Genomic DNA, 20,943 nt, shown 5'->3' with positions numbered 1-20,943 from the left:
GGTCATGAGTTTCAAGTCAGCAGAATTTTCAGAAGAGAATGTTTTTATGTGTTTTATATAAAAGTAAGGATGTCAAAATCTAATTCATGCTATCAGGGTTTTGCCAGAACGTTTTTCAGACAGAAATAAAAAGCACAGTCTCCCACGGGGTTCTCTTCCATAACAAAATCATTGAGATATGAAGGGTCCCAGGAGGAAGACTTTTCAAGGTCTAGCCATTGGCAAATAAGAAACCAATTGAGATTTGTTTTTAAAAGAAGATGGTGTAATATTCCTATAGTTTGATATTAGGAGAGAAGCCAGAAATCTAAATTGTGGACCATCTGGAGAAGAAATATAATGAAGAAAGCCAACAAAAATATAATTACAACAACTGGCTTAGGAATAACAACAGCATTAAGAACAGCCAAAGTAGGAATGTCAAGAGCAAATCAGAGTTAAATTTCCATTTCAGCTGGACTGTGAGAGAACGGAGAGAAAATGCTCTTGTGTGGAAACTCAATCCCATGAGCAAGAGATATGAGAAGAATTGAGTAAAACATCAGATATGGAAAACTCTCACTTAAAATTCTGTCCTCTTATTTATCAAAAGAAATGAAAAATTAAAGAGTACCAGCTATGCAGTATAATTGAGAATCTATAATTGTTTCTACCTGGGAGTACAGAAATGGTCTTTTTTAAAGAAGCTTCAATCTGACCATGTACATAAAACACAATGTCCACAGATACAGAGACGGGGAATTGCTAAAACATAAAATGTATGATTTAGATTAAGAATAAAATTATTAAAATAGACTTAGATGTAGTCATTAAAAGATAACCCACTGTACATCAATCAGAACTTCTCCATTTCCTAAAGTATTAAAACAGGAACTCATTGAATTGATAATCATGAAGAACAAATTTTTATTACATGCACAGATATTCTTTATGCTTTCAAACTACGTGGCTGGCATCATGGTAAGCATGGTTATGGAAAGAAATAGAAAAATATATGCTTTTTCACGCCACCACAAATTTGAGAAAAGAGAAACATTTTGAATAAATAAAATGCAATACCTAAAGAGGGTATCTTTAGATAGGAGGGTATCTTCTGTGGGAAGGTGAAAAGGCAATGCCAGAACATCTCCAAGAGTAAGCTGAAGTGTAGTTAAGTAGTTATTAGGAGGAGAGTGGACAGGAGGGTGAAAGACATTTGAACAAAGCTCCCTGCCCTGCAAGGAAAGTGTGGCACCCTGGGGAAACATCAACTAGTTTAAGTGTAGAAAAGAGGGGTGACAGATGATTCAAGAGCAGTAAGAGGGTGACAGGCCAAAAAAAAAGAAAATAGAAAAAGAGTTTTACTCTGAGATTATTGGGGAATCAATAATCAACTTTCTGCAGAGAAGTTATACAGACTGATCTACCATTTTTTAATAAGACAGATCTTAAAACTTGATTATATGGTGACCAAAATCTGGTCATTCCAATTTTGGATCCAGCACAAGAGGAGTCTGTGTTTGTTATGGAAAATGTATGTGAACTGATCGATGCGCCCTTTTGTGGTATTTGGAATAGAGGTGTCTCAAATGGTCCCTCAAAGCTGAGGGTAACTTGATGCCTTCCAGGAAATGCTGAGACATTTATTGCCTATCCTTTCTGGACATAATTGTTTCGCACCTGCTGAAGCTATGTGAGCTGGCCACTGCCTACCTCCTAAGGGCTCACTGTGCTTGGGAATCCACTCCCCTGCATCACTGTGCTCCAGAGCACTACCTGCACCCAGGGGCCTCCTCCCTGCTCCCTCCCACCACCAGGCCTGTGCTCCTGGTGTCTTCACCACCTGATCTGACTTTTTCTCCTGCTTTTCACGAATTTCCTATGACACATCTTTCAGTCTTCAATTCCTTCAGTGAAGGCTCTTGACTTCCTTGTTTGGGAAACATCTTGAACCATGGCCCCTCAAAACTCAAAGAAAGTCACCTCCATGGCACCTTTGTCATTTGCAGATTTTAATTGCATTTGGTTGAGGAATGACTTTCTATGTTCTGCCCTTCTCGAATGTAAGGTCCGGGACAGACATTGGCTGCCAGACTGGTCTAAATCCTTGACTGAAACTCCCTTCGGAGAGCTCAGTGCATTCATTGCCTATGGTTGTTTATGTTTGATCATCAACAAGTTTTCAAAAAATATATATCTTATAACTTTTTGTAGTATTTATTTTTGGTGTGATACAGATGCTGTTTTGAACCTCAAGATTCTATAATTATGTATGCATTTTCTCCTAGAAGTTTTAAAATATTATATCTTATTTTCAAATTATGAACATAATCACTTTGGAATTATCACCAATTATGGTCAATTTGGTATTCAATGTAAAGCATAATTAAACATTTTTTTCTTTCAAAAAGTTATTATCTATAGTTATACAATGTGTGAGCCTTGGAATAGACTGGGTGAATGGTTTACAACATCTCCTGTACATTTCTTTTTACCATCTCCCATGAATCTATAATTATTTAAAAATAAAAAAAGTTTTTCTTAGAAGGGATATTAGCAAATTGTCCCAATGATAAGCTGTTTTGTTTTATTATTTATTTATTATTTTTGGAGGCAGTGTCTCTGTGTTGCCCAGGCAGGAGTGCAGTGGACTCATCACAGCTCATTGAGACCCTAAATTCCTGGGTTCAAGAGTGCCTTTTATCTCAGCCTCCTGTGTAGCTGCGATTACAGATACGCACCACCATGTCTGGCTAAGTAAGCTATTTTAATGTTTCAGATACCTAACAACCATAGTACATTTTTCCCCAGATAAGTTTAAGCTAATGACTTAAATGTATTGAGAATCTCACTGCCTCTTGCCCCAACTATTAGATGAATGACTATTGACTTTCTGGTTTCCAGCATCTTCTCCAAAGCACAAATCAGATCATTCTAGTCATCTCTCCTTCACACAACAAACTTGAAAGGCCTCCATTTAAAACAGAATATAACCTTGACCAGCCTTGTGTGATATCACCTTCCTTCCCTTGAATCAATTCTTTCCTCCCTCAAATAATTCTAGACCTACCATGCATTTTTTAATAGCATGTATAGTAGTCATTTGGGCATCCTTCTCACCGTGGAATTCATTTTCATATGCTGATCAGAAATGTCTTAATCATAGTACATGGAGGTGTTGTCTTTGGTCATAACATTGAAATATAAAATTATTATAAAAATTATTAATACTTAATAGCTCATTTTAAAATCTGTATTGTGGCAAGAATATGTATTTAAAGTCACAAAGCCTTTGCTCCCGGGTTTCGGCACCAAAAACAAAACAAAACAAAAAGTAATTAAAGTCACAACACCTTAAGTCTAGCTGTTAGCTTTTAGCCTCATGTTCCTCAGAAACTCAGTTTTCTTTTCCACAAATGGTTTAAGCATATCTACCTCATAGGGTGGCCATGGAATGAAAAGAGCTAATAGATACACACTGTGTGTGGAATGGCAAATACTCAGTAAATACTACTCTCCCATCCCTCCCTTCTCACATGGCTTCCTCTTAATAAATTTCGGTAGACAAGCTCATTCAAATTGTGGAGCAGCAGAAGTAGCTGGCATTCTTGATGGTGACAGTTTTGAGAACAAAAGTCAGTTTTCAACTAATTTTACAGTAATATAAGAAAGTCACAATCAGGACTAGAATTGGAGATTTTGCACACAGTTGAGTTGAGCATTTAGTTGAAAAGGCGACACAGGTATGTATCTCAGAACATTAACACCATAAGTGACTTTTTTACATTAAAAGTGTTTAGAGTTTTAAAATGGAAGCCATGGAAATTAGAGCCATGAGCTGTCTTTACCACCAGTGTTCCGATATTGGCATCAATAGTGTTTTTTGAAGGAATGGATAGGGACTCTGTTAGATTTCCAACAGCGTGAAAATAAAAACTCTGACATTCTTGGCAAATGAACCTGTGTGAGTCTCTTAGGTGACTAGGAGTGATGAAAAGTTAGAGGGATTTGGATTCCAACTAATGATAAGGATAATGAGGGCGGGGGACATGGGCCTAGGCTCCCACCAGTGTACACATACTCAGCTTTGACAGGAGAGGGCTCAACTCAGCACAGGCGTTTTATAATGTGCATTGTGGTTACTCAGATTTTCTCCCTCTGCAGTGACATGAACCAGGAGTCAGAATACAGAGTAGTCACTAAGGCACATGAGGTCCCTGACAGTTAGAAGTGTCTGTAATCAGATCTTACTCAGAAAGGATGTTTCTATTTCAACATAGTAAAGGCCACTACAAGAATGTTTACTTTCATTGATACAGTGATGGTTTTCTTAAACTTTAGCAACTTTGCTTAATATATGTGGTCTATTTGAACCAAATAAGACATTAGAAAATGAAGAAAACATTTGTTTTATGAACTAAAACAGGGAAAATGCTATAGTTATCACTGCTATGTGCTTTTACATAGTCTATAAAGCATGTCCATGAATATATTTGTCCATACATAATGTCTTGTGGTAACTGACATATTTTTCTGAAGACCAAAATTGAATAGGGGCTGATACTTACTTGCGAAATATATTGTTGGCATTCTTGATCTATTTGACTGAAATTATGTTTTTCTTTTGGGTATGTTGGTATTAAATGATAGTTAAAATTTTTCTAATACATAAGATAAAAAAAACTAATGTTTAAGTCAATGCAATGATACAAAGAAGATTTTAATAAACTTGAAGAAAGCAAGTAAACTATCCCCCCAAAGCCTTTATAGGAATTTGTCATTCATCGACTTGGCCAATTTATCCCAGGTCAGAATCTAGTCCTTCAACTTGGAGACTCAGCATTTTATCTTCTGTCTACAAGAATGTATTCAACAATCAAGACCAATCTACAGATCAGGGAAAGAAGTTTATAATTTTATAGTGAAAAATATGACTATTTCAAAGTATAAAATACACCTATCAATATGATCTTTGCATGCCATCCTCAGAAAGCAAAACCTTACTTAGATCACTTTTTATTGACTGTGAAGCCACCAGGCAGCCAGCCTAGAGGACTTGTGTGTCAGCTGTAAGCAGGAGTCTGCCCGTTAGAATGACGGAACACAGTGCCTTTCCCCACGCCAGTGCTTTGCTAGAATGAGTTACACATTGCCTTTGTGACTCCCTTTTCTCTTTCCATGGCTTTCCACTTCCACTTGTAATATATTTCTTTGGATATCTTAACATATTTAATTGAGTTACACCTAACTGTTAAAGGATTGAACTCTATGCCATCTTTTTATTTATTTTTTTATTATTATTATATTTTTAAAATATGGAATGCTTCACAAATTTGTGTGTCATCCTTGTGCAGGGGCCATGCTAATCTTCTCTGTATCGTTCCAATTTTTAGTATATGTGCTGCCGAAGCGAGCACTTATTTTTTTATATATATATATATCAGCATTGTTTGTGATTGAAAAACTTAACTTTCAAAGAGGAGTTTTATTGTCCTTCTATTTTTAGGGATGCTTCTGTTCTGTATTATACCTAAAAGCAACTACAGGTAAGAACACAGACATAAAATAGAAATGTTTGCTGTTGTTATAAGTGATGGCACCAGGAACAGCAGGCTCTATTTATGAACCATGAGGTGAGTTGATTGTAACATCTTAACCATCAACTACTCAAAGGCTGGTGGATCTTTTCTTCCTGTTTATTTCCCTGAAGCTCCTTCTGAGTGCTTTCTCTAATGCTGTTTTGATCAGCCTATATATAAACATTGGTCATTTTAGTAGGTCTTGGTGTATGGAAATTTAAATATATTCATTCACTTTTTAGTGCAATCTTTCTTTAAATTATTTTCTATTTTTCAAAACACAAGTTAAAATTAGGAGATTTGTTTTTATAATTTACAAAGAAGTATCAAAGAATATAAATAACCAGATGTCAGTAATCCCGAAAATAAGTCACAGAGCTTGAAAATGATTCTTTGGTTTAAATTTATTTCTCCATCTTATAGAAAATATTATGGTTTAATCTTTCATCTTTTTCCCTTTTTTTCTGAAAGAAACAATTTGTTTATTATAAATCATTCCATGAATAATGAAATTGGGTTTAATTTATCATTGCTCCTTAATTCAAAAAGATTATGTATACTTTCTAGGCTAATCAAATAAATTTTGGTATTTTTAAACCCCCAAATCATAATTTATATGTGGCACAGAAAATGAATGATGAATTTTTTTTGTCCTTCAATAGTTTAGAATTGTTGCTAGGAAGCATCTGCCCAGCCAGGGACTGTGGATATAGTTACTACTTGTATCTCAGCATGCCACGTGAGAAGTTCTTGATAAAAGATTTTTAGTGAAAATAATGTATATCATCTCCACACCTCTCCTCTATCTTCCATCTTAATACAGAGTAGACAAATACTCTAGAGGATGAAGGAGTCACATGACGAAAAAAACCTAGAACCTTCCATCACCACACCAAAGGTCCATTGCTGAACAACCATACTGAGTTCTTGAGCAAGCAAAAAATTAACTCACATTTTCTTTATCTCCAGAGAATCTCATGTTACCTCAAATAATCATTGTACAAAGTGGACATAAAGTTTGTGTGCAATTTAAAATAGTTTAACATAGTAAATTGCACATAAACTTTATGGACACCCCGTATATAGGAGTACCCCAAATCTAGAAAGTTAATGTTCAAAGTCATTTAATCACAGTCCAAAAAGTTAATGTTAAAAGAAATGTTAAAAGTCATTTCATCCATTCCCTCCTAAGCATTATTCAAGAAATCAATCCCCTCTAGGACAAATTGGTTCTGAGGAAGGATAAACAATTACTAAGAAACATATCTTTCCAAAAATAACATGCCAACACTGCTAAATTCATCAACCACTTATCCAGCCACTTCATAGATTGTACCCCCCCAAAAAAAATTTTACTTAGTTCTTAAATAAAGGAAACGACATGAAATAAAGAGAGGGTAAAGAAAAGTTACTTGTCTCCTGATGGAATAAGGACATAGTCTCACAGTTGAAGAAGAATTTCATTCTGAGGCTTCTCAATCACCAGTGTGGCCTCAGGCGACTCAGGGGTCTATGTTTAATTGAGGGATGAATAAATGAAGAGTGTAAAATCAATGAAAACTGATCGATACTGAATGTACAAAAACATCCTAAGATGGAAAAATAAAAGTGGAAGAATGAGGAGAAGGCAAAGGAAATGGGCCAAATCATGTAAATGAATGAGAGCAGAGATCAAATCCTAGACTCAAAGGCCTCAGTTCTATTCGATTTGTATTGGTTTACTGTCAAATAAAGCTAATGTACTTGAATATTCATTGTTTTAAATGCTTTTTTGGATTGCATGCAATATCCAATTGTGAAAATTTAATAGTACATCTAAATAGTAAAAAACATTTTTTTCTTTTTGGATCAGACCCTTTCTTTACATGCCCTTAATTGTTAAAAATTGATGGCAAAATCCAAACCAGTCTTCCCACTTGGACTTCAATAGAATTATTCACATCTATGAAAAACACCACTCATAGATGAGATCCTGGTGGTCAAACAGGATTAGCTGTTGTCCTATGCCATGGTAATGATGGTTTCTCCCCAGGAGGGTAACTTTGGAGTAGGTTTTGTGCAAACAGAAAAGAATGAGTTTCCTTACTCCTGAAGACCATACTCAACCTGGGACAGCTAAAGAAATTGACAACCAAACACAAATAGATCACAAGCTTCAAATTTACTAAGCGTGCACCAGTTAAATGGAGGAGGCAGGAGGATGTTTATTCCATGAGTTGTTATGAAGGTCAAAGGAAAGAATCCACAGGTATTTAGTACTGTGCCTGCCTAACATAGACTAACAAGTGGAGTAAAAACTAATTGTTATTATTATTGTTGTACCCTGAAAATCCCTTATTTTCCCCATATTCTGGGGTCATTGTCCTTAACTTGTACCCTAGTATCTGTGGAATAGGAGTCTAGTGGTCACGGCTTAGACCATACCCAAATTGAACTAATTATGCACCTGCCCCAGTGAGAGAGGTGCCACACAGGGACATCCAGAACCACCTGGGGGAAAGTATGGAGGAAAGGTAGTCAGTATTTTCATAGGAAGCAGTGACACCAAAAGGAAATAAACATGGGGGAGTATGGAGACTTCAGACTCAAGAGCTTCTTGGCTATCAGAGAGCCACTGAAACTTCTATGGACCTTAGGGGCAGTCAGTATAAAAGGTCAAACTAAATATATCCTGGATGTATAATTCCTGACCTGTCCGTTAGAAGCCCGCACTACAAGGATAAAAACCTTTACTCCCTCCAGTCCTAAAAAGCATGAATCTGAGTCTCTGGGCTTCCCCCAAAGAAGGCAATTGATGAATTTATACTCAAATCACTTCCAGAGACTCTGCTTCATACCCCAGTAAAACAAACAATGGGCTTGATATTTTTTTTTTCAAAGCAGTTTATAGTTTCATTGTTCAAACATTTTCATTCAGAACGTTGCGTGTCATTCAGCTCTTCCTTCAGCAAATAGTCAACACTGGCACTTTGGGGACATATATCACTATGTAAACCAGAAAAATACTATGCCCTCAAGGAGCTCATGTTGTAGAGGGGCAAACAGATAAATCACAAATAATGAAGGTATAACAGACAACGTGTTCATAACCACTAGTGAGAATAACAAAGCGAGGTTCAAGGGGCTGAGGGTACTAGAAGAGCTGGATTGGATGCAATTTTTATAATATGACCATGAAAGGTCTCTCATGAGAGGTGTCCCTCAAGCAGAGTCCTGAAAGAACCCTGAGGATTAGTGGCCTAAGCACTTAGAAAGACAATTGCCAAGCTCCTGGGCTGGAGCATGCTTGGGGTCCTCACCCTTTCCTAATCAAATGCTTTTTAAATGTATTTTTCCCAGCTAAAATGTTCTTCTCCCCAATATTCAGAAGGTGAAGTCACCCCCCAGATATAAATACTACTATAGGGCCCATTATATTGGACTGTTATTATGGTTACCATCATTGCCATTGTCATTGTTATCATTAACTGTAAACCAAGCATCACTACAAACTGAATCTTGTGGGGGAAGTATAAAAAAACAAAGCATGAAGGGAAGGAAGCGTCACCATTTGAAATACTCTTCAACCAACATTATCCCAAACCACATCACATCTGTTTGCCTTCAGTTTTCACCAGGAGGATGTTTGGCCATATTGTGCTTCTATGACTTAAAGATATTTAATATTTCCAGAGATAAGCAAGTTTTGCTCAAACAGGCACAAGACAGAGACTTGTGTCTCTGACTTGACAGAGACTGGGTGATCAGCAATGTTCTATACATAATTAAAGCTGGAATTATAAGATTTGAATTCACATTTTGATATATTTAGAATCTGGTTGAGGAACCAAAATGCATGCTTAATAATAAACAGAAATTTATGGCTTGGCATCATATGATCAATAGTGATCATTTGCTGGATGGAGGAACATATTGGGTGTTGTAAAGGTCACATATAAAATAGTCCTTCAGAAATGAGAAAGGGCTGAGTAGTTAAGACGAAAATATTTTATATAATGGATGAGTGCCTTTGGACCTGCCCACTATGCGTTACGCATGGCCTGGGGAATACCTCTCAAAATTCGAATCCCTAGAGATATGTATGAGACCAATATTCCCAAATAAGCCTTCTCCAGCTCGGTAAATGATGACTCCATTTTTTCATCTACTTGGGCCTAAAACTTGGAAACGTCATCTTATTCTCTTAAGCCAGTGGTTCTCAACCTGTGGCTTAACAATGAAAATACACTGTGGCATTAGGAAGGTTGAGAACCACTGTGTTAAGCATTGTGTTGGACTCAGTAGCTTATCTGGGTACTCTAGCTTCAAAGTATATATAGAATTTGACCATTCCCTCCAGCATCTACCTCAATCACTCTTCTCTGAGTCTAAAATTTCTCACTTTAGGCATCGTGACGCCTGCCTAAAATCCTAGCACTCTGGGAGACGGAGGTGGGTGAATTGCTTGAGCTCAGGAATTCCAGAACACTCTGAGCAAGAGTGAGACCCTGTCTCTACTAAAAATAGAAAAATTAGCTGGGTGTTGTGGGGGGCAGCAATGATCCCAGCTACTAGGGAGACTGAGGCAAGAGGATCTCTTGAGCACAAGACTTTGAAGTTGTTGTGAACTATGACACCAGGGCACTCTTACCTAGGGTGACACAGTGAAACTCTGTCTCAAAATAAAATAAAAATAATAAAATGAAATACAATATAAAATAAAAATGTCTCACCTGAATTACTGCACAAGCCACTCACCTCTCTGCTTCCACACATGCTTCCGGGAATCCATTCCAACAGAGCAGCCAGAGTGCTGTCTTTTTTTCTTTGTTTTAATTAAATCATAAAGAGGTAGATCATGTATACACTGATGCATTTAGGGGGCACAATGTGCTAATTTCATACATATTTTGGAATGCTTACATCGTACTGGTGAATATATTCCTCACCTCATTTACTTAATTATTGTGTTAAGACATTTATACTCTATACTTAATAGATCTGACATGTACCCAGAGTGCTGTCTTAAAAGGTAAATTCAGTCATGCCCCTTTCTCTGCTCAAAATCCTATAATAGTTGTCTAGTTCTCCGATTAAAATCTTACATCCAAACAATCAACTGAAAAACTCTCAGCTACCTCATCTCCTGCTGTGCTGTGAACTCAGAAAGATCCCACTCTTATATTCTGTTCACTCCAGGCACATGGTCTCATAGTTGCTCCTTAGACAGAGCATTGTCTTTTAAATTGGTGTTTTCTTTTACAGCCAATACGCTTCCCCCTGTGTCTACAGCATACATTCCATTTCTCTTCCTCTTCTCTGATCAAATGTCACTTCCTCACCCAGACTCCCTTCTCCTCCCACACCTCCTCTGCCCTCTCTAACTGTATCTGCCCTCACTATACAGCATATATTTTTGTTTATTCTCAACTCCTGCATTTCCAATCCCCAACAGAGTAAGCTCCATGGCAGTGGAGAACTGGTTTTGTTCACTGTGGTTTCCCCAGGATCTAGAACCATGGCTGGCACTGCAAACTTTCTTCACACCTACCCCAGAGGTAAGCTCAGTTTGAAACAGTCCCCAAATGTATGTTAATGCTGTCACATCATATGAATTTGACAACCAACATAACCTTCCTTTTCTTTTTTTTTTCTCTTTGGTTCCCTTATTTATGAATTAGGCCTAGCTTTGATGTTTTGGTACCTTTTAACCACACTTTGTTGGGAAAATATGTACCTAATTGTCAAAAGTACCTAAAAAGGGTGTAAACGAGATACAACTGCCTTGGTAGGAGGAATAGGAACGTCTGCTTCTAAATAAGATGTATCTTTTAGAATTACAAAAATATTTAACAGTCCATGCATTTTAATTTTTTCTTATCAAAAATTTACAGTGCTATACATTTATTTATACATTTTTTCCTCTTTTAAAAAAATTTACCTACTCTTCATCCCTCAGTTGTTTTAACATTTTACCTTTCTGGCCATTGTTTTTTGAGAATTTTAACATAAAAAATAACACTGACGGGGTTCTAAGGAGTTAACAAATATTTTTGCACAGTTATAACTTTTTGATGCCAAAAGCAACAATTTCACCGTGGCTCAGGGACATTAAATGTTTTGCCTAATTTCACAGAGTTTATATATGTCAAAGTCACACCTTTAACACAAAACTCTAAGCAAACAAAGTATTGTTCAGGTCATATATTCTCCACAAATGAAATGCAGTATAATTTAAAGGTGTTTTTTTATTTATTTTGTTTTATTTTATTTTTTAGGTAGTGGCCTCCTGGTTAATGATATAAATACACATTCAAAAAATAAGGTACAGAGAAGGTGATATTTCCTATTCACTTAAAAGCTCCCAATTTTGCATCTATATTTGATTTTTCACTACAACTGTACAAAGATAACAGTACCTGTCTTGATATATCTGTTAGGCAGGATAGACAGATATGCTGTGCTGGTAAATAACCCCCAAATCTCAGTGACTTTATACTACCTATAATCATCTCTAGTTCATTCTGGATTTTCTTCACAAGCCACTTATGGCCATACAGGCTCTATTGGGGCTACTGCATTTTCTGGGAAAAGAAAAAGCAGGAATATGGTAAACCAGCCCATCTTAAAAGTGGCACTCCTTAATGCTACCCATATTTTATTGGCAAAAACAAGTCATGTGTCAATGTATTCAGAGTGGGATCTGTTCACCTTTCAGGAGAAAAGGCACTGCAATGGCCAGAGGCAAAGGCTTCTGTCAGGGGGATTAGTCAAGATAATCTTCCCTTGGGGACTGTATTCAAAAGACAATTATCTTCTGCACAACTTGGAATATTCAGATGAAGAAACTGGAACTCAGAGAGAGTAGGTAGTCATTGGCCAGAGTACGGAATTCAACTCAAACACGATTGATGTCCCAGTATTCGTTACACTGCCCTAAACCACAGTCCTTAAGAAGTCAGCAGCAGCACCATGGATGTCCCTCAACAGAAGTCAACCTTCCGTTCCAGGGTCCAAATGAGCTGTATGCTATGCCAATTCACCCCTTCACCCCTAACTCCTGCAACATCTCCGCCTCTGTTCTTTGAGAGGGAGCATCCTTGAGGAATCTGATCACATCTTAGGACCGTAGGCCTCTAAAAGGCAAAGCTCGAAAATGATTTGAAAATTCAAATTTCTGGCTAAATTCTGTGAGCTTCTATTTTTCCAATTGTCAAAGACAATTGAAGACACTGCTCCCTGAGGAACACTGCTCCTTCATAGCTGTAACAATCAGTGAAAACAAGATTTATTTGCACCCTCACAGATGATAAATCATCATCCCCTTTTCCATAATGTTCTTTTGTCATAGACACAATCATAATGAAAAATGTTTTCAATAGAGAAAAACTAGATGTAATACTTAGAGCAGGATAAAAGCTTTTTATCCTTTTGCTATTTAAAATGATGAATCTCACCTAAGAAAAGAGTTTTACTTTTTAGTGTGATTTAAAGAAAAAAAATGAAATCAAAATTAGTGTTGGAATCATTCTTGGCAAAATCCACATGGCTAGAAATTTTCATTACAGATGACCTAATTTCTTCAACAAATAAAGAACAAGGAAACAATTTATAGATTAAAAAGTGACTTAAAAGACAGTTGATGTCAACTAAATGTCATTGTTCTTCCTTTGAACAAGCCAACTACAAAGAATTTGTGCAATAATAGAGGATACTTGTTGCACAACTGTGTATTTAAAATTATAGAATTATTTTTATTGTTTCCAGTTTTAGTATATGGTATTTTTTAGAGATACATATTGCAATATTTACAGAACAAATTATAAGACATCTGAGAAGCAAATTTGACACAATGCTGTGGGGCTATGGAAATAGAAGTACAAATGAAATGAGGATATCTCTAAATTAGTAACAGTTAAACCCGGATGTTGGTGAGAACACTAGGACTCATTGTCCTCTTTCCTTTTTGTAGGTTTGAATATTTCATATTAAAGTGTTTATAGTAAGTCAGGTGTGGTGGCTCACACCTGTAATCCCAGCATTCTGGGAAGGCCAAGGTTGGTGGATTGCCTGAGTTGAGGAGTTTGAGAATAGCCTGAGCTACAGTGAGAGGCTGTCTCAAAAATAGCTGGTCATTGTGGTGGGTGCCTACAGTCCCAGCTATTCAGGAAGCTGAGGCAAAAGGATCACTTGGGCCCAAGAGTTTGAGGCTGCTATGAGGTAGGATGCCACAGCACTCTACCAATGGCAACAAAGACTCTTGTCTCAAAAAAAAAAAAAAATTAAAATTAAAATTAAAAAATTAAATGAAATAAAGTGTTTATGGTAATTTATGGTAGCAATCTAACTCTATTTAAGACCACAGCACCAATTTTGTTGTGCCTTTATTTTTAATTTATAAAGCTACTTTCATCTGCTAAATCTTATCATCTTAATTATTTATTTATAAGTTGAAACCAGAATACTGAAAAGTAAAGTGAGGTCTCAACCTTCTATATTATGACATTTAGATTATTGGATCCATAGATAAATACCAAAACCACTTAATTTTTGTAGGTTGCAGCCAAAATGAACATTTTCCTATTTGTAGTATGAGTTTTTGATGACAGAGGGCTAACTCCATTTCAGCGTGTCTCCACTGACATTGAGTACAATTTGCCTGCCATTTGAAGAGCAGAGAACTTTTCTTTATCTTAATTCCTCAAGTTTAAGTACTCCACTTTCTATTTGCAACAACACAAGGATTTGGATGTATAGAGGACTGCTCCCAGGCATGAGACCTTCATCAATCATAGTGCAATAAGACTCAAAAGTATAGTAACTACATTTTTTCTTTACTTTAATAAACTCACCTACAGAATATATATTTTCAACTTAATCTTGACCTTGGTTTGTAATGTCAACACGACGTTCCCGCAAGTCAGCAATTCCTCCTGCAAATTCCATACAACAATATCTGAATTTTACTCCTCATATAGCATTGACATATCTGAGATGTCGGCTTGCCAACAAAAATCCAATATGGTATCCTAAAATACTTTTAACTTGAATATTTGTGGCTAATGTAGTAAAGATCCAGTGATGAGTGTTTAACTTACAATCATGAACAAGATGCTGAATTGTACTCTGATGCTGCTCAGTCAGATGCTAGAGAAATCCAGCACAGTGGAAATCCATGTGAACATGAGCCTTGTTCAACCAGCTTTGGTATAAGAGGACAGTGTGTTTCGTGCCTGCACATGTGTTCACGTGTGTGGTATTTTAAGTGTGTTTGCTGCATGAGGTGATTGTACCTAATCTCAACCACAGGGCATGTGAGTAGCCTGAGATGAGTAATGTTTATCACAGAGCATCAGGCCACAGAGCACACATGCCTTCAGGATTACATGATAAAACTACTCCTAAGTCAAGGGTACTTAATTTAGACATCCTTAGTAACTTGAGTAAGCTAAGATAGATTCAAATGGTTTCTCAGAATCTCCTCAGATTTTACCATTTTTCCTTTCTGTATTATTTTTCCATTTCCTTTGTAGACCTAATCACATGCGTGATTCCCTTATCATTTGGTAGAGAAAATAAATAGTTTTTAACAAAATAAGTATCATAATTCTATTTACTATAACAAAGCATAGTTGTTGAAGACCGATTCTGGTCAAAGTTTGCCTTAGTTTTTATTGCTTGCTTGTTGTGTTACCGTGGGAAAATTATTTAACCTCTTCAAGCTTCACTTTCTTCCTCTGTAACATGTAATGAGGGAAAGGATTTACTTTGTAGAGTTGCTGTGAAGTTTAATAGATAATTAATGAAAACCCCTAGTACTGTATCCAGGACACAGTTGAAGTTCAGCAACTGCTAGCTAGATTAAAAAGAAGATAGAAGGAATTTATTTTTCAGTTCTGTTCAGTAAAGAAACATCATGAATGAGGAATGGAAAAGGAAGGGTAAAATATGGATTAAAAAAAGGAAAAGATGCTGAGAGAAAAACCTACGCAAAATGAAAAGTGGTGTTGTAAGAGGAGTAAAGAGAAACATTCATTAGAAAAAACATGATCTCAAATTGGAATCTTTTGAAAGCAGTCTCATCTTTGAATGTCTACAGTGTAACGGTGCAGAAGACACTGGATTTTAATAATCATAATAATAATCACAATAACGTATTTTTGAAGATGACACCCTACTCCTTTGCAGGAGTTCACAGTCTAGTGAGGGCACCAGTGAGAAAAACAGCCGAGATATCAGCAACCAGTAAATGCCAAGGTTTGGAAAAGCATGGGGTCTCCTGGGGCTTAAAAGATGGAGAGTTAGGCAAGGGAGATACAGGTATTTACAGAGAGGTATTGCTGAGGAGGTGACACTTTACTGGGGACATAAAAGAAAACTAAGATTCTGCCTCTTGAAGTTGTGTTGAAAGGTTGGTCCAAGCAAATTCTCAGCCAAGTAGACTTGAAGGCAGATATTATTGAAAATTTCAAGGACTTCATATTGGAAGGGCTTTAATACACAGATTGGGGAGTGGTGAGAGAGGAGAGTGGAACTACAAAGAGCTTTCCATTTGGACTTCAACATAAGAGCAATGTCAGGGAGCTTCTTATAACGATAAAGCAGGGGGACATCATCAAACTGGCCACAGGCAAGGGAGAGATGTGAGAAGGATGGGTAGGAGTCATTCTAGGTTTTTAAACATTCTGGACTTCCAGACTTCTGGTGTGGAAGGTTGTGGGGAATGACAAGAGGAAAAGCTGATGACAACAGGTGGATAAGGAGTCCCCTTTTGATCTGGGTTTGAAATCAATGCCAGATTGTAGATCAATCTGAGATCTACAGATAAATGTACTCATTGTAGTTAAATACTACTGGATGATGACTATTGAGGATACATATTTAAGGTTTTAGTACACAAATGTTTGTTGGCCCTAATGGTCTTTATTATGCTATTTATTCCCATCCAATAAGTCTGATTTCTTTGACTGCCCCATATCAAAGGCAAAATTATATAATTTCTCTCTTACCCCACAGAGAACATTCACACACTGTTTTATACAAATGTTCAACAAATACCCTGGTAAACTAAATGGATTTTACAAAATAGGACCTAGTTCATCAATCTTAAGCAGGTTGTCAGTTGAAATGCAAAAAAAAAAAAAAAAAAAAATCAACTGATTTTTAAATAGGAAAGATCAGTTATAGATATATGATGTCCTGAGTTCCAAGGTCTTCAGTTTCATTTCTATAGGGTCAACTAGTTCCACTAAAAGCACACTATAAGGCCTATATGATTTTAAGATAGAAATGATTTACATCTTAATCTCAAATTAATGCCTTTTCTAATTTTTAAATTATTTTTGGATTCTCATGGACTAAAATATATTGCTTGGAGGCAGAGGCCTCTGATTCCTCAGGTTTCATTGTTTGCCAGACATCTCCCTTTGATATTCTCTGGAGCCCTCAGACTCTCCATATCCTGACTGAGACTCTTTTCAATACAGTTTATTTCCTGGTAGTGATGTCTCCTCCACCCAATTATCCAAATCCAAAAACCCTTATGTAACCATGTAACCCTGTTTTCTGCTTCCCTCTTATTCTAATTCCCATCTTCTGCCAACTCCTCTTATACGTATATGTAGGTTGCCTTTAAGCCCTGAATCGCCAATTTTCCTTTAGTTTAACTTTCCTTTCTGCTCTTCTCCCCACCAAGACGCTTGCCTTTTCATTAATTTCTCATCAGTCAATCTTTTACTCATTACAGAGTGACTTGTAGGCATATCCACATGTATATAGTTAAAGTGAATGAGTTCATTTTATCCCACAGGGAGAAGTGATTGAGAGGAGGGACTATTAACATAGAACTCAAGGTGGGGGGAATGTGGTTATTCATCATAGCTTCGCCTTATTCCAAATCCAGGCTCCATGCGATGAGATATGAAGGGGTCACAAAATGCTATTACAACACCAGACCCTGGTTTTCAGGCTCTGTTTAAGCTCTGGTTCTTCTAGCAATCGAAAATTGTATAGACAGAGGGCAGCCCACTCGAAATGCAGTGAGAAGCTTTGTAATAATTTACACTTGTTTCATATTCAAAGATATTTTTAGAGGACTAAAATAAAAAATGGGCTGCAATACATAGCACTCAATATGAAACCTTTTAAAAGATCACAAGGGAAGCCCCTCTTGTTTTGATGGATGGAGAAATTTAAAAAAGAAAAAGAAGAATACACACACACACAAACAAAAACAATTAAAAGCACCTTACAAACGTGTATTTTGTCTGGAAGGAAACAGTGCAGGGAAAATGTCATTGAGGAAAATGATGGGATTATAAAGCTGGACACGGCCATAGAGATCATTCCTTCCAACCCCCTCAAATTACAGATGAGGAAACAGGCTAAGGGAATGTGTAACTTTCCCAAGGTCACAGGTAGTTAACTTTTCAGCAGGGACTAGAATTTAAATCTTTAAAATCCCAGTCGGGTCCTCCTAAATCATAAGGAAAGGTGAAAAACAAGTGTTATTTCCCAAGGAATCACTTATCTGCTCGCAAAAGGAGGTTTGGCCTACCTGAAAGAGACACAGTCTGCATTACCATATGGTTTAAAATACGGAGCATTTACCCCAGTTCTTCTGGAAAGGTCTTTCAGGCAAGTTCAGTATCTTCCTGCTGCGTTTCCTAGCTGCCCTGAGAAACTTATCCCCAGGACCGTGGTTACTTCTACAGACTTTGCATACAAAGGACTGAACCAGCGGCTTCTGAATTATGATCCCTGAGCTATTTGGGGTTTGGCACGTCCTGCAGTTTAGCAAGAAAGTAAATTTCAATTTCCAGAAGAGTGAATTTGGGAAGGGGGAGGAAAAGCGATTGTTTTATCTGAAAGGTGAAACACAAACTGTGCATTTTACCATGAATTATAGACAGTAATTTCTTTCTATATGAAAGGAGAACACACTAAAAGGATCATAATAACAAAAACACAGCATGATGCCCGTGCGCGCTAACAAGAGGACTGGCTGAGAGGACTGGCCAGACTGTGCTGAAACCCTCAGGACCTGGGAAGCAGGCCACTGAGATGAAGGAAAAACCCAGCTGTATGCAGCAAAAGTCAGACTCTTTTCTGATACGAAGAAATAATTGTTTTCAAAGATCTTGTGGTCATTGCCTCTACTCCTTACAGCGGAATAAGGAATAGTCTAACAGCATTCACTAGGGAGAAATCCTATACGTCTCTGGCAGTGCGTTGGAACATACCAGAGAAAATTAACAGCTTCGAGTCAGATAAGTTCCTGGATCAGGGAAATCTCCCGGTGAGCATTCATCATTCGGTCTCAGTTTTTTCAACTGCCCATATTTCTAATCTGATGCACAAACTACCAACAATCGTACATGCATCTGCACCCCCACGTGTGTGTGCACACATGCACACACGCACACACACATGCACATACGGCCCTGGAGTCGACACATGGCTACAATTTTCTCATGTCCCAAATTGAATTTGAATATACAGTAAGCCAGCTGGAGGATGATAGTTTCACAAGGTCTGGAGATAATTTATCAATTGAACTTCAAAGTTCTCTCAGCCTTTCTGCATTGGTCATTATTAAGCAGAAAACTATGTAATCATTCGAGAAGAAAAATATTAGATTTAAACTAAGGTCAACTGGTCTTGAATCAATGTAAGTATCCGAGATATCATCCAGCCCTATCTCCTTGTTTTCCTAATCTGCTCTTCCTTCAAACAGTCATCACTTCCCTGTGTCTTTTGATCTGGGCTGGAGAAGTCTATGGAGAGAAATAAGAATGAGAGCGTGTGTTCCCTATCATTGCCATAGAAGAAACTTAGCAAGATGTCTCTCTTCTTTGGAGACCTATTTAAAAAGGGTGTCTAGTTTGGAAATAAGTTACTTGCTGAGATTCCAAGGCAAAGTGTATTCGAAATTTAGAAAATGAACAAGGATGAAAAACATGGGTAAGCCAGGAAAGAATTTGAACATTCAGCTATCTTCCAAAAGCCTTGGAAGCAACTAATTCTTGTGGAGCTTTTGTTATGTGCTGACACTGGAAAGACAGCTTTGGTGCATTTCATCTTGAGAGCAGTCTTGAAAACAGGTACTCTTTCAACACCCATTTTACAAATGAAAAAAATGAATGTTAGACTGTTAAGTAAGTATAGTTAGCAACTGGTGGAGTTGGCATAGGAGAACAGGATGATTTGACCCTAAGTCTTTCCTCTTTTTTTTTTTTTTTGAGACAGAGCCTCACTTTGTCACCCTTAGTAGTGCCATAGTGTCACAGCTCACAGCAACTTCAAAGTCTTGGGCTTGAGTGATTCTCTTGCCTCAGCCTCTCAAGCAGCTGGGACTACAGGTGTCCGTTACAATGCCTGACTATTTTTGTTGTTGTCATTGCTGTTTAGCAGGCCCAGGAGAGGTTCAAATCCACCAGCTCTGGTGCATGTGGCCGGTATCCTAACCACTGAGCTATGGTCACCAAACCTAAGTCCTTCCTCTTAATAGCATGCTAAGGCTAGGGAACAACTGGAGCCCTGGAGTTGCTCTTTTCAAAGTTGACAACAAATGATATAATTGGTAGATGCTTCATTTCTAGTTTATACTAAAGTACAAACAGAAAAATAACATAAATATGGGCAGGTTAGGTAACAGTTCAGAACTGCTCCTCTTGGCCTTGTTAACAATTTATAATTAAGTTGGTGGTCAATCCACAGGTAGTTATTTAAAAGAATATTCCTCGACATCTTAACAAAAGATTTTTTTTTTCAGAGTGTGGTATAATACAAGGTGGCCATAAAGGTCATGTACAATTTAAAATACAGTGCAATATAAAATTGTACATAAACTTCATGGACACCGTGTATATGCCCTCTGCTCCCACTGTTAATAATTTAAAAGGAAGCATAGGACATAGACCAATATAACTTCAGGACAAGTCAGATGAACTTTATACTACTAACATGAACAGAAGAAAATCTTTCCAGAAAGGGTTGTATTTTAATTGGGTATTAAAAGGTGAGTAGAATTTGAGTGGCTGAGATGGGTGCAAGATTTTATAGGTAGGGCAAATGCTGATAACAAAAGCCTAAGGAGTGACTCCTCAGGCCCAGGTCACAGGTTGTCTAGTAGGTTGCCCAGATTCGTGTATATCACTGCACTGTGTGGAAGAATAGCAAGGGCTAGTAAGACTGAGTCCATGTTATAGACAAAATGTCATTTGCTTGAGTTTTGTTTTTGTGGATTTTTCCTTTTTTTTTTTTTTTTTTTGCTAAATTGAGTATTCATAAAATATACTGACATGTTGGAATGTCACAAATCACTATGCCAACGAGTGTTAGACCTGGAAATCTCCAAGAAAACTTTCATTTATGAATTTAATTTGGACACCTTTAGAGATTCCTA

The 20,943-nt window shown here is 37.1% G+C and overlaps 1 non-coding gene across 1 annotated transcript; it reads right to left on the bottom strand.

Moving 5' to 3' along the window:
• Window positions 1-5,288: 5,288 nt before the first annotated feature.
• LOC111724243 lies at window positions 5,289-5,396 on the bottom strand. Its single transcript, XR_002772573.1, has one exon. It is a non-coding gene; the product is annotated as a U6 spliceosomal RNA (small nuclear RNA).
• Between the last annotated feature and the right edge of the window lie 15,547 nt (window positions 5,397-20,943).

The sequence above is a fragment of the Otolemur garnettii genome, unplaced genomic scaffold, assembly GCF_000181295.1.
Source record: "Otolemur garnettii isolate 467f Iridium unplaced genomic scaffold, OtoGar3 scaffold00020, whole genome shotgun sequence".
NCBI classification, from domain to species: domain Eukaryota; kingdom Metazoa; phylum Chordata; class Mammalia; order Primates; family Galagidae; genus Otolemur; species Otolemur garnettii.
Note: the sequence above shows the minus strand (reverse complement) of the source record. Positions and strands in the feature narration are given on the sequence as shown.